Consider the following 12770-nt stretch of genomic DNA (forward strand, 5'->3'; position numbering starts at 1 on the left):
TCTCCATGCCCCCACCTCTGCCTCCATCGCTGGTGCTGCTGCTTCTCTGGATAAGGTCCCTCATTCTACTTGTGCGTTCCTCTCTTGATGGTCCTAGGGTCCTCTGTTTCTGGACTGTAAGATTAACTACTCCCCTTTTTTTGTTACAAAACTTTTACCTTTACAAGTGTGACAGTCGCGATTAGTCATGATAACAATTATTCACTATTGAATCTTATGACTCTTACCCCCATCTCTTTTCACCAGACCCATCTAGACAAGATGACAGCTATTCAGTAGGGACTCTTTTTCCCCCCATACTTTTAAACTAAACTCCCTCTTGAAATCTTGTAAGCCAGTCACTTCGTGCCTTTATTGCCCCCTCATTTTAGGTAGCCAATGTCTTATGTTGCCTGTCCCTATCTACCCTGTGCACAGAGCGGATAGCATTGATACTTGATTTGAAGACTCTTTCCCTCTCTGTTGGTATTTAGAATAACTACCACTCTGAGTACAGGTCAGGTTCATCATGAAGATGTATCTTCTGTCACTGTAGCTGTTCCAGTCTGCTTGTCCTTTCTAGTGGAGAATGTCTCACCTCATAAGGTTCTAGATGGGACTCAAGATTCAATCCATGGCATTTTTAATATTCTTCACCAACACTATAAATCATATGCATAGATTCGTCTCTGATCTTCCTTATGTGTTGTCCAATTTTCACATGCATATGAGGCTACTGAAAATACCATGGCTTGGGTCAAGCGCATCTTAGTCTTCAAACTGATATCTTTGCTCTTGAACACTTTAAAGGAGTCTTTTGTAGTAGATTTGCCTACTGCAACACATAGTTGATTTCTAGACTACTGCTTCCATGTATATTGATTGTGGATCCAAGCAAAATGAAGTCTTTGACAACTTCAATCTTTTCTCCATTTATCATATTTCTCCAGTTATAAGAATTTTTGCTTTCTTTACATTGAGGTACAACCCATACTGAAGGCTGTAGTCTTTTATATTCGTCAGTCCTCTTTGCTTTCAGCAAGCAAGGTTGTATCATCTGCATATCACACGTTATTAATGAGTCTTCCTCAAATCTTGATGTCACATTTTTCTTCATATAATCCAATTTCTAGGATTATTTGTTAAGCCTACAGATTTAATAAGTACAGTGAAAGGATACAACCCTGACACACATCTTACCTGATTTTAAAACATTCAGTATCTCCTTGTTTTACTCTAATGACTGACTCTTGGTCTATGTACAGTTCCCTTCAAGGTTGTATTTTGAGTGCCTTCCAACTTGAGGGGACTCATCTTCTGACACTATATCAGTGTTTCTCTGCTATTCATAAAGGTTTTATTGGTGCTGTAGGATAAGCACTGGACTACTAACCACAAGGTTGGCAGTTCAAACCTACCAGCCACTCCTTGGAACCCCTATACAGTGTTGTTATGAGTCAGAAGTGACCTGATGGCACTTAACAACAACAACTCTTAAGAAGTGGTTTGCCTCTTCTTTCTATTCTCTCTTAGTCTGGAAGTTCTACTCAAACCTGTCCACCATGGGTAACCCTGCTGGCATTTAAAATACCAGTGGCATAGGTTCCAGCATCACAGGAACACACAAGCCACCACAGTATGACAGACTGACTGACCACAGTGGTGGTTCCAACTTATAGTGACCATGTGTAGGTGTAAATCTTTACAAGAGCAGAAAGCTTCATCTTTCTCCTACAGAGTGACTGGTAGGTTTTAACCTTGTGGTTAGCAGCCTAGTGCTTATCCTACAATGCCATCAGGGCTCCTTATAAGGACTTTACATACAGGAAGTCGTTTCATTTTCACAAAGGCTCAAAAGCATGGGGAGCCATTTTTGTCATCATCTTACAGATGAAGAAACCAAGACACAGAAAGTGTTATGGATTAAACTGTGTCTTCCTAAAAGATGTCTGTGGCTCTGCAGGTTAATGCACTGGACTGCAAGGTGGGTTTGAACCATAAGGTCGGCGGTTCAAGTTCACCAGCTGCTCTTCAGATATCCTATGCAGAGTCGCTATGATTTGGAACCGACTGATGGCACTTAACAACAATAACAAAAAAAGATGTGTTGGAGTCCTGGTATGGCACTGTAGGATAAGTACAGGACCGCAAGGTTGGTGTGAACACAAGGTAGGCTGTTCAAACTCACCAGCCTTGGAAACCCTGTACTGCGTCGCTATGAGTAAAAACCTACTCGATGGCACTTACCAACAACAACAAAAATGTCTGTTAGAATCCTAACTGGTATATCTGTTAGTTGTAATCCTGTTTAGAAATGGGCTTTTTTGTTGTTGTTAATGTTCATTAGACTATAGCTAAGTAGGATGGGTTTTATATCTAATCATTTTTGAGTTATAAAAGAGCAGATTAGACACAGAAACACACTCACACACAGAAGAAAGCTAGTAACATGTGAGGATTGTCTCCAAACCAAGGAACCAAGAAAAACTAAGAGAAAAAGGAATTGATAGCCATGACTCTGACTTTAGCTTTTCACTTCCAGATCTGTGAGAAAATAAATTTCTGTTCTTTAAAACCACCCACTTGTGGAATTTCTGTTATGATAGCAGTAGATAACAAAGGCAGAAAGCTACATCTCTAAAGTTGTGCCACCAATCAGGGATTGAAAACCAGTAAATCTGCCTGATTACAGTGCCTAGTTTTTGAATGCTTCAACCTGGTCAAAGCCTTAGTAAATACATTCCGATAGGTGTCTCAGGCCTAGGAAGAGCTGCCCCTGATTTAAAATGTAATCTAAAATTTTAAAAAGTGCTTGCAGGCTATATACTTCTCAGTGTCACTCAATAAAGTCCAGTGATTAACTCCAGGCAGAAGCTAAACTGCCTTTATTGTCATTAATTATTGGTTTCTAAAAGTTTCTATAACAATGAGTTTCCAAATCGAGTTTAAAGGTCTGGCTTGAACCCAAACCCATTCCACTTAATTATTTGTGAGCACCCCATTCTGGGTCTGACCCTGTGCTAGGCTTGGGGATATCCAGCCAAGTAAATCACAATCTCAACCTTGCTGGAGCTCATCTGGTATCAAGTGAAACAAGCAAGTAAATGGATCACTGTGTTATTGTGCAGTGAATAGCAAAGGTGGAGGGGATTTCTGGGCTAGGTTTTAAGGTATGAATAGGTGTTCAATCAGAACTCATCAACAAGCAAAACAGATCAGGTATCATGGTATAAGGCAGTAGCATACAGTCAGTTTTTGTCTTATCTGAGTACATAACAAAAGGAAGCAATTGCAGCTGGTATACATACAGTGGTCAATGATGGTAGACCTTACATCCCAAGTTAAGAAACTTGGATTTTATCCTGAAGACATGATTCTAAACCTTGGAAGTGATAGTGCACTTTGCTTTTGAGAAAACTCACTCTGGCATTAGTAGGAAGGTGCATCAGATTAAGATAGCCCCGAGGCAGGGAGAGTCTGAGAGAATAAATGAGAGATGTGGAGGCTGGAGCTCAGGATGGGAAAGAACAAACAGAAAAATAACAGCAAGAGGACTTGGGAACTGGTTGGAATGAGCTATGAGGGGAGAGGGAGAGTCCAGGATGACTCCCAACTTTCTGGCTTGGATGAGTGGGTGGTGTGGTAGCACCAGCTTGATGGGGCCTTTAGGGAAATGAGCAGGCGAGAAAAGAGGGGGTGGGAGGATAATGAGTTCTGGTTTGGACTTGTTGAGGTTGAAATGCCACGAGGCGATGCGGGTATAAGCAGGCCAAGCAGAGCTCCAGACAGAGCCTCTTCTGTATTTCCTTAAGGAAATGACCAGAAGAACTCATTCCTGGAGAGAGCTGAAGTGTGTAACACCAAGCTGGGGACCTTTGAGATGCAAATTGTCAACTGTGGAAACAAGCAGGTACCTGCTACAAAACATGGATTGCATCTGAGGAGAGGAGTGGCTCTGGAGGATCAATAAGATCAAGTGGAACCCTTGATTTTCCATTTATTTATCTTCCATGTCCCCCCTCTTAGTACATGGCATCATCATATGGCCCATAGTTCAAGCCTAAACCCTGAAAGCTATCCTGCATGCCTCCCTTTCACTCCCCTATCCACCTCCTCTAATTCATCCTCAACAACCACTATGTCTCAAACAGTCCTGGTCACTCTCGATCGCCTCCGTCCTGCTTCCGTATCTTCATAGCACTTACACTAGCCAAAATCATGTTATTAATCTGTCTGATCAAAGGCCACAGCCTTCGGTATCATTGTACCTCATTGTAAAGCAAACAAAAATCCTAACGGTTGGACCAATAAATAACACTGAGATAAATGGAGAAAAGATTGAAAGTTGTCAAGGACTTCATTTTGCTTGAATCCACAATCAGGACTCATGGAAGCAGCAGTCAAGAATTCAAACCATGTATTGCATTAAGCAAATCTGCTGCACAAGACCTCTGTAAAGTGTTCAAGTGAGCAAAGATGTCAGTCTGAGGACTAAGGTGCACCTGACCCAAGCCATGTGAAAGTTAGATTATGAATAAGGAAGACTGTAAAAGAATTGGTACATTTGAGTTATGGTGTTGGAGGAGAATATTACAAGTACCATGGACCGCCAAAAGAATAAACAAATCTGTGTTGGAAGAAGTACAAGCAGAGTGCTCCTTAGAAGCCAGGATGACTTCCTGCATGCCTTCCTTTCACTCCCCTATCCACCTCCTCTCTCACACTTTGGATATATTGTCAGAAGGGACCAGTCCCTGGATAAGGACATCATACTTGGTAAAGTGGAGAGTCAGAGAAAGAGAGGAAGACCTCCAATGAGATGGATTTGTGCAGTGGCAGCAGCAATGGGCTCAAGTATAGCAACAGCTGTGAGGTTGGCACAAGACCGGGCAGTGTTTCGTTCTATTGCGCATAAGGTTGCTATGAGTTGGAGCCGACTTGACGGAACCTAACAACAAGCAATGATCTGTCTCCTTGTTTATTGTCTATTTCCCCTATGAAATGAAAGCTCCAGGTGACAGGGACTTGGTCAGATTCACCACCTTCACCTGTTTCCTAGTACAATGCCTGGCATATCCTTGGAGCTCAATAAACATGAATTTCTGGAAGAATTCCTGGGGGCCCACTGGTTAAATGCTCAGCTGCTGAACGAAAAGTCCAGTTGTTGTTAAATGCCTTGTGATTTGTAGTCCAATGCTTTTTTCACTGTGCCACACCCGGAGTCCAATCACAGACATAGAAGTTAGAATTTACAACACACATTTTGGGAGAACATAATTCAATCTATAACAGGGACCATCTAATTAGAGATAGAAGCCCTTGTTGCAACCTTGGTCTGTGTTTGAAGGCTGTGCATATGCATGGGATGGCGAACCACAAGGTCAGTGGTTTGAGCCCACTAGCTGTTCTGTGAGAAAAATATGAGGTTTTCTGCTTCCACAAAAATTTTCAGCTTCAGAAACCCTATACAGGGTCACTATAAGTGGAAACTGACTCGATAGCACTTATCAACAACAACTTTACACCAGGAAACCTCATAGTCATCATTAGGTACGATCCACCACTTGTCTTCATGGAAATGCATTAAGTAACAGCAAAATGAGGATATCAGGTCTTCTATCATTTTGCAGGATAGGTGTATTTATTGTCTTTGGTGGTGGTGGTGGTTATGTGCCGTGGAGTTGGTTCCGACTCATAGCGACTCTGTACAGGGTTTCTGAGGCTGTAAATCTTTACGGGAGCAGAAAGCCTCATCTTTCTCCCGTGCAACAGCTGGTAGTTTTGAACTGCTGACCTTGCGGTTCACAGCCCAATTTGTAACCACTACGCTACCAGAGCTCCTTATTGTCTTTGGTAGATAATCAATATTGAGATAAGATGACAGTCTGTTAACCCCTCTAGATGCTCTTCCCAGCTTCCTTACTGTCTATGCCAGGAATGGTTCTGAGGACATGTTAGAAAAGAAAAAAAATGCAAAGAACTACACAGTGCTAGACTGGGAGGGTTGAGGCTGAGAGTCAACGGGGGCTACTAAACAAACCCTGGCCAGGAACTGAAGCCGGATGACCTGTTAGTTTCAGTGTCACTAAGGAAAATCTGGAGTCCTGGTGTGGTGCCATAGAATAAGCACTGGACTGCAAGGTCAGTTTGAACCACAAAAATGGCAGTTCAAACTCACCAGTTTCTCCTCAGAAACCCTAGATATGGTTGCTCTGAGTTGGAATCAACTCGATGGCACTTAACAACAACAAGGAAAACTTGGAGTCCTGGTGTGGTGCTGTAGAATAGGTACTGGACTGTTAACCACAGGGTCAGCAGTTCAAACCCACCAGTTGCTCCTCAGAAGCCCTATACATAGTCACTGAGTTTGAACTGACTTGACTGCACTGAACAACAACAAGGAAAACTTGAGGGAAAAAACACTGTTGAACACATCTCTGAGTACTCCTCCAAAAGGAGTCAAATTTTAGGAAACTTCAAAAAGCAGAGATGGAAGAAATCTTAGGCAACAATCTCATTTTATAGGTTAGTAATTTGAGGCCATGGGTAATACAAATAGTTAGTACTTGACTATTAATCATACACGTTGGCGGTTTACACCTACCTAGAGGCACGTTGGAGAACAGGCCTGGAGAATAGGTGCCTGAAAGATTTAAAAACCCTAGGAAGCTGTTCTACTCTGCATAAATGACGGGGTTACCCTTGAGTCAGAATCAACTCAAAGGCAACTCACAAGAACAATAATTTGAGCCCCAAAGAGGAGAAAGGACTTGCCCAAAGTCACACAGCAATTTGTGGCTGACCTACAACTAGACTTCCCACATACAACTATCAACAATGAATAGATTACTCTGGTAACATTACAAGGGTAACCCTAACCTTCAAACTAAGTGGCATTCATGGTTACACGCATCATTGTGGCTCCAGAAACTAGCAAGAGCCCTTGTCCCAAATTCTCCCAAAATGTTACAGCTCTCATTTTTAGCTCTCCTTCCTCTCAGATGATGGCCACATTGTCACAAAGCATGTGTATCACTTCCCCTTTGGCTTCCAAGCTGACATTCAAGGAGAGGCAGAAAAAAAAAAGAGATATGTTGGGAAAGAAGAGAGTAGGCACAGGAGACTTGCAGAACCAATGAGTGACTCATATTAGAGATAGAAGCCATGTCAAATCAGAAACCGTGCCTCTCATACAATAAAACCATAGGAAAGCAGAACCATTCTAGAATATGTAGGGTCCTGTGTGAGATGGAGTGAGGAAGAGAATGGTAGGTCTGACGCTCAGGTTCTGAGTTGCAGGTAACATGTCTAAAAGCTCAGAAAAATGTTTCAATAAAATATATAAATGAAAACATTTATACACAGCAAGCATGGAACCTGGAATCAAAATAAAAGGTAAGAAAACAAGACACTAATCCGAACTGGTGTCCACACCCATATGATTTTACCTTGGGCAAACACTCTGTATACTTAGCCTTTCTGCTTTTCTTTGAACTGTCAATAACAATAATGAATAGGGCCTTTGAGTCAATTCTGACTCATAGCAACCCTTTATAGGGTTTCCGAGGCTGTAAATCTTTGCAGGAATAGAAAGCTTCATCTTTCTCCTGCAGAGCAGCTGGTGGGTTTGAATCGCCACTGACCTTGTGGTTCAGTTTAGTGTTTATCCTATAGAGCCAAGTCCATCTTCACATCCCTAGCCATTATTCAACACAACCAGCACTTACTGATCACTGGAAGTCAATAGTAGAATTCTCACTACTGCAGGAGACCTGGGTTTGGGTCATGGCAAATATCCCTCATGTGCAGCCAACTGTCATCTGTCACTGGTAGTTTTTGTGTTGCTATGATGTTGAACAGGTTTCAGCAGAGCTTACAGACTAAAACAGACTAGGAAGAAAGGCCTAGTTATCTGCTTTCAAAAATCAACCATGATTCAATAGTGAATCATTGCTATCAGGACTGATTGTGAATGTTGCAAATGTAAAGGCAGATGTTTTGTAACAAAAGGAGGGGAGAGGTTTATCTTGCAGCCTAGGAACAGAGGACCCTAGGACCATCAAGGGAGAAGAGCAGAGTGTGGGTCTCTATCCACAGAGAAGTAGTGACACCAGAGAAGATGACGTAGAGAGACGGAGCGGCTAGGGATTCTAGACTCAAGGAGGGAGAGAGGATGCGTGCTGGTGGCCGGGAGGGCTGGTGTGCAGGGTATACCCTTTGGTTGTTTGAATGGATATATATTCCTGAGTGCTTCAGTATACATCCAAAAAAAAAAAAAAAACACAACAAACAGGGCTTGGAAGCAAATGCTGTTGAATGATGCATGGAGGGGATTGTAATCATTGCAATGAAATGAAATACGACAGAATGAATGTAAAGCTGATGCTCTCCCATGTAAACTATCATTCAATTCACAATTGTTGTTGTTGTTAAGTGCCGTCGAGTCGGTTCTGACCCATAGCGACCCTGTACAGGGTTTCCGAGGGTGTAAATCTTTACGGGAGTAGAAAGCCTCATCTTTCTCCCGCGGAGCGGCTAGTAGTTTCGAACCGCTGACCTTAAGGTTCGCAGCCCGATTCGTAACCACTACGCTACCAGAGCTAAAAAAAAAAAAAAAATCAACCATGACTCACAATAGTCCAATCAGCAACCACTCATATAGACAGCACAGTACCAGGTTGATTACATACCAATGTGCATGGGTTCACCATGAGTCAGTCAGAGGCTAACTCAACATTAGCTAACAACACACAATAGCTAATCATTACCCATATGTCAGGCAATGTGTTTAGCACTTTGAGAACACTCTCTTTCATTTAATTCCCATATCCATCTATGAAATGTTGTTGTTAAGTGGTGTTGAATAAGTTCTGACTCATAGTGACCCTGTATAGGGTTTCTGAGGCTTTAAGTCTTTGCCGGGGGCAGAAAGCCTCCTCTTTTTCCCATGAAGCAACTGGTGGGTTTGAACTGTGATACTTGTAGTTTGTAGTCCAGTGCTTATTGTATTAGCCACCAGCCTCCCTCTATGAAATGCGTTGTTGTTGTTGTTGTTAAGTGCCTCCAAGTCAGGTCGGACTCACAGAGACCCTGTTAAGGGATTCTGAGGAGCAGCTGGCAAGCTTGAACTACTGACCCTGCAGTTCAAACTGACCTTGTGGTCCAGTGCTTATCCTATGGTGCTACACTTAAGACTGTTGTTAAGTGCCATCGAGTCGGTTTTGACTCATAGCGACTCTGCATAGGGTTTCCTAGGAGCTGCTGGTGAGTTTGAACCACCGACCTTGTGGATTAAACTGACCTTGTGGTCAAGTGCTTATTTCCAACAAGGTTCAGAGAGAAGTCATTTGTTCAAGTTTATTACCAAGTTATGGGACCAAGATTTGAATTTAAGTTTGAGTTCTTAATAATATTCCAAAGGGTCACTAAGAGTATTGAATTTTTTATTAAAAAGTAAAGTAACTTACAGCTCATAGTAAGTACTCCATAATCGTAGTTTGTACCCTTTCCTGTTCGTCTTCACATCCCTAGCCTTATCTTCCACAAAGAAAAGGAAAGAAATGAGGATTTCTAAAGAGGCTTTTTTATCCAATGCAAACTGTTGGTTACTGCTAGCTTTCAAATCATTCTTTACCAGTCACTGAATTGCTGACCACCTAGCTGGGGAGAGAGGAGCCAAGGGGAGGGCAGGAGATGTCCAACATCATCCCTTCCCATTCTACATAAGGCTAAGAGGCTTTTCAGAATGAGTGTCCAGGCTTATCTCTGAGAATTGGACCATCTCACTCTCTTCTCCCTTTTGGAAAAGTCAGTTTCCCCTTTGGAACAAAGGCAGCAAGAGAGGGGGGAACTGGGCAAAAAGGCCCCAGAGAACAACATGAAACAGCAAGAAGGAACTTGTGCTTATCAGGTGATTTAACCTCTCAGGTTCCGTGTGTCCTAGAGAAACATCAAGGAGTCTGCTTAAAGTAAAAGTATCAAAACCAAACCAAACCCACTGCCGCTGAGTTGATTCCGATGCCTAATGACCCCATATAGGGTTTCTGAGACTGTAAATCTTTGTGGGAGCAGACAACCTCATCTTTCTCGGGAGGAGTGTTTGGTGGGTTTGAATCTCCAGCTTTGCAATTAGCGGCTCAGTGTCTAACCCACAGGGTTAGAGATGGCCTAGATCAAAAAAACATTCAAATTCACAGAGTAAAAATGGCCACTGTGCCTGACAATGAGAAAAACACATTTTTGTACAATCAGAAATGGAACTAAAAGTTACAAAATTAAATCATAATTGACTAAAAGACAATCAGGAGAAAAAACGGTAGGCTTTCTATAAGCATGGATTAGACAGGGATAGGTGGATAACACATAAATGGGGTTACATAGCTGATTAAAGGTACATGGCCTTCAGTTTAGTTCACTGGACAGTAGCAGGGCAGGTTTTTCAGCCATCCAGTCAGCACCGACTCATAGCGACCTTATGTACAACAGAACAAAACATCACCTGATCCTGTGCTAACCTCACAATTGTTGCTACAGCTGAGCCTATTGCTGTGCCACTGTGCCAGTCCATCTCATTGAGGTCGCCCTCTTTTTCACTGACCCTCTACTTTATGAAGCATGATGTCCTTGTCCAGGGACTGGTCCCTTCAGACAATATGTCCAAAGTATGAGAGATGAAGTCTAGCCATCCTAGCTTCTTAGGAGTATTCTGGCTGTACTTCTGCCAATACAGATTTGTTTGTTCTTATGGCAGCCCATGGCACTTTCAATATTCTCCTCCAACATCATAACTCAAATGCATCAATTCTTCTATGCTCTTCCTTATTCACTGTCCAACTTTCACATGCATGAGAGGTTATTGAAGATATCATGTGTTGGGTCAGGAGCACCTTAGTCCTCACACTGACATCTTTGCTCTTGAACTCTTTAAAGGGGTCTTGTGCAGCAGATTTGCCTAATGTAATACATCATTTGATTTCTTGACTGCTGCTTTCATGAATGTTGATGGTTGATCCAAGAAAAATGAAGTCTTTAACAACTTTAATCTGTTTTACCAGAAAGATGCTTGCCTGTGCTTTATTAACTATGCAAAGACCTTCGATTGTGTGGATCATGACAAACTATGGACAATATTGTAAAGAATGAGGATTCCAGAATACTTAATTGTGTTCATGAGGAGCCTGTACATGAATCAAGAAGCAGTTGTTCGAACAGAACATGGGAACACTGAATGGTTTAAAATTAAGAAAGGTGTGCGACAGGGTTGCATTCTTTCACCATGCTTATTCAACCTGTTGTTGTTGTTGTTATGTGCCATCGAGTCGGTTCCGACCCATAGCGACCCTGTATAGGGTTTCCGAGGCTGTAAATCTTTACGGGAGTAGAAAGCCTCATCTTTCTCCCGCGGAGCAGCTGGTAGTTTCGAACCACTGACCTTAAGATTCGCAGCCCGATTCGTAACCACTACGCTACCAGAGCTCCTTTATGCTGAGCAAATAATTCGAGAAGCTGGGTTATAAGAAGAAGAACATAGCATCAAGATTGGAGGAAGATTCTTTAACAACCTGTGATATGCAGATGACACAACCTTGCTTGCTGAAAGTGAAGAGGACTTAAAACATTTACTGATGAAGATCAAAGAGCACAGCCTTTGGTATGGATTACATCTCAATGTCAAGAAAACAAAAATCCTCACCACTGGGATCAATAAACAACATTCTTATCAAAGGAGAAAAGATTGACATTGTCAAGGACTTCATTCTTCTCAGATTAACTATCAACACTCATGGAAGCAGCAGTCAAGAGATCAGATGACGTATTGCATTAGGCAAATCTGCTGCACAAGAACTTTTTAAAGTATTGAAGAGCAAAGATGTCAGCTTGAGGACTAAGGTGCCCCTGACCCAAGCCATGGTATTTTCAATAACCTCATATACATGTGAAGACTGTAGAAGAATTGATGCTTTTGAGTTATGGTGTTGGAGGACAAAGTTGAAAGTGCCATGAGCTGCCAAAAGAACCAATAGATCTGTGTTGGAAGAAGTGCAGCCAGAGTGCTCTTTGGACACCAGGATGGTGTGGCACTGTAAAATAAGATCTGGACCATAAGGTTGGTTTGAACCACAAGATTAGCGATTCAAATTTAACACACATTCCTTGGAAACTCTATACAGGGTTGCTATGAGTTGGAACTGACTCGACAGCACTGAACAACACTGAACAACAGCAGCAACATCATAAAGAATTCTGGAGTTCTCGTGTGGTACTTTAGTGTTGGTAGACTGCTAACGGCAAGGTGGAGTCTTAGTATGGTACTGCGGATTAATGCACTGGGATGCAAGGTCCAGCCACTCCTGGGAAACCCTATTCAGGATCTCCATGAGTCAGCACTGAAAGGTAGCTGATTCAGACCCACCAGGCTCCTGAGAAACCCTATACAAACTGGCTGAGTATTAGAATGAACTCCAGGCACTTAACAACAACAACATAAAGATTTCAAGGTGTGATAGCTTATACCAAGACCCCAGGGTATAAGTTATCACACCTTGTATCTATTTGAGCACAAGGAAAAGACCATCTGGAAATAGACTGTGATATCCTGTCCTTGTCAGGCCTGGGGCAGAGGACTGTCGCCTTTAGGGTATGGGTAGGTTCCCATCAAGGACAGAGAAACTGCCATCAGGAAAGCGAATGCTAAGAATTAGTCCTGCTGTGGCAGCGTAGGGTAAGCACTCAGCCTGAAGGTAGTTTTGAACTGCAAGGTTGCAGGTTCAAACTCAACAGCTGCTCCTCAT

This window comes from Chrysochloris asiatica, unplaced genomic scaffold (assembly GCF_000296735.1).
Source record: "Chrysochloris asiatica unplaced genomic scaffold, ChrAsi1.0 scaffold00071, whole genome shotgun sequence".
Lineage (NCBI taxonomy): Eukaryota > Metazoa > Chordata > Mammalia > Afrosoricida > Chrysochloridae > Chrysochloris > Chrysochloris asiatica.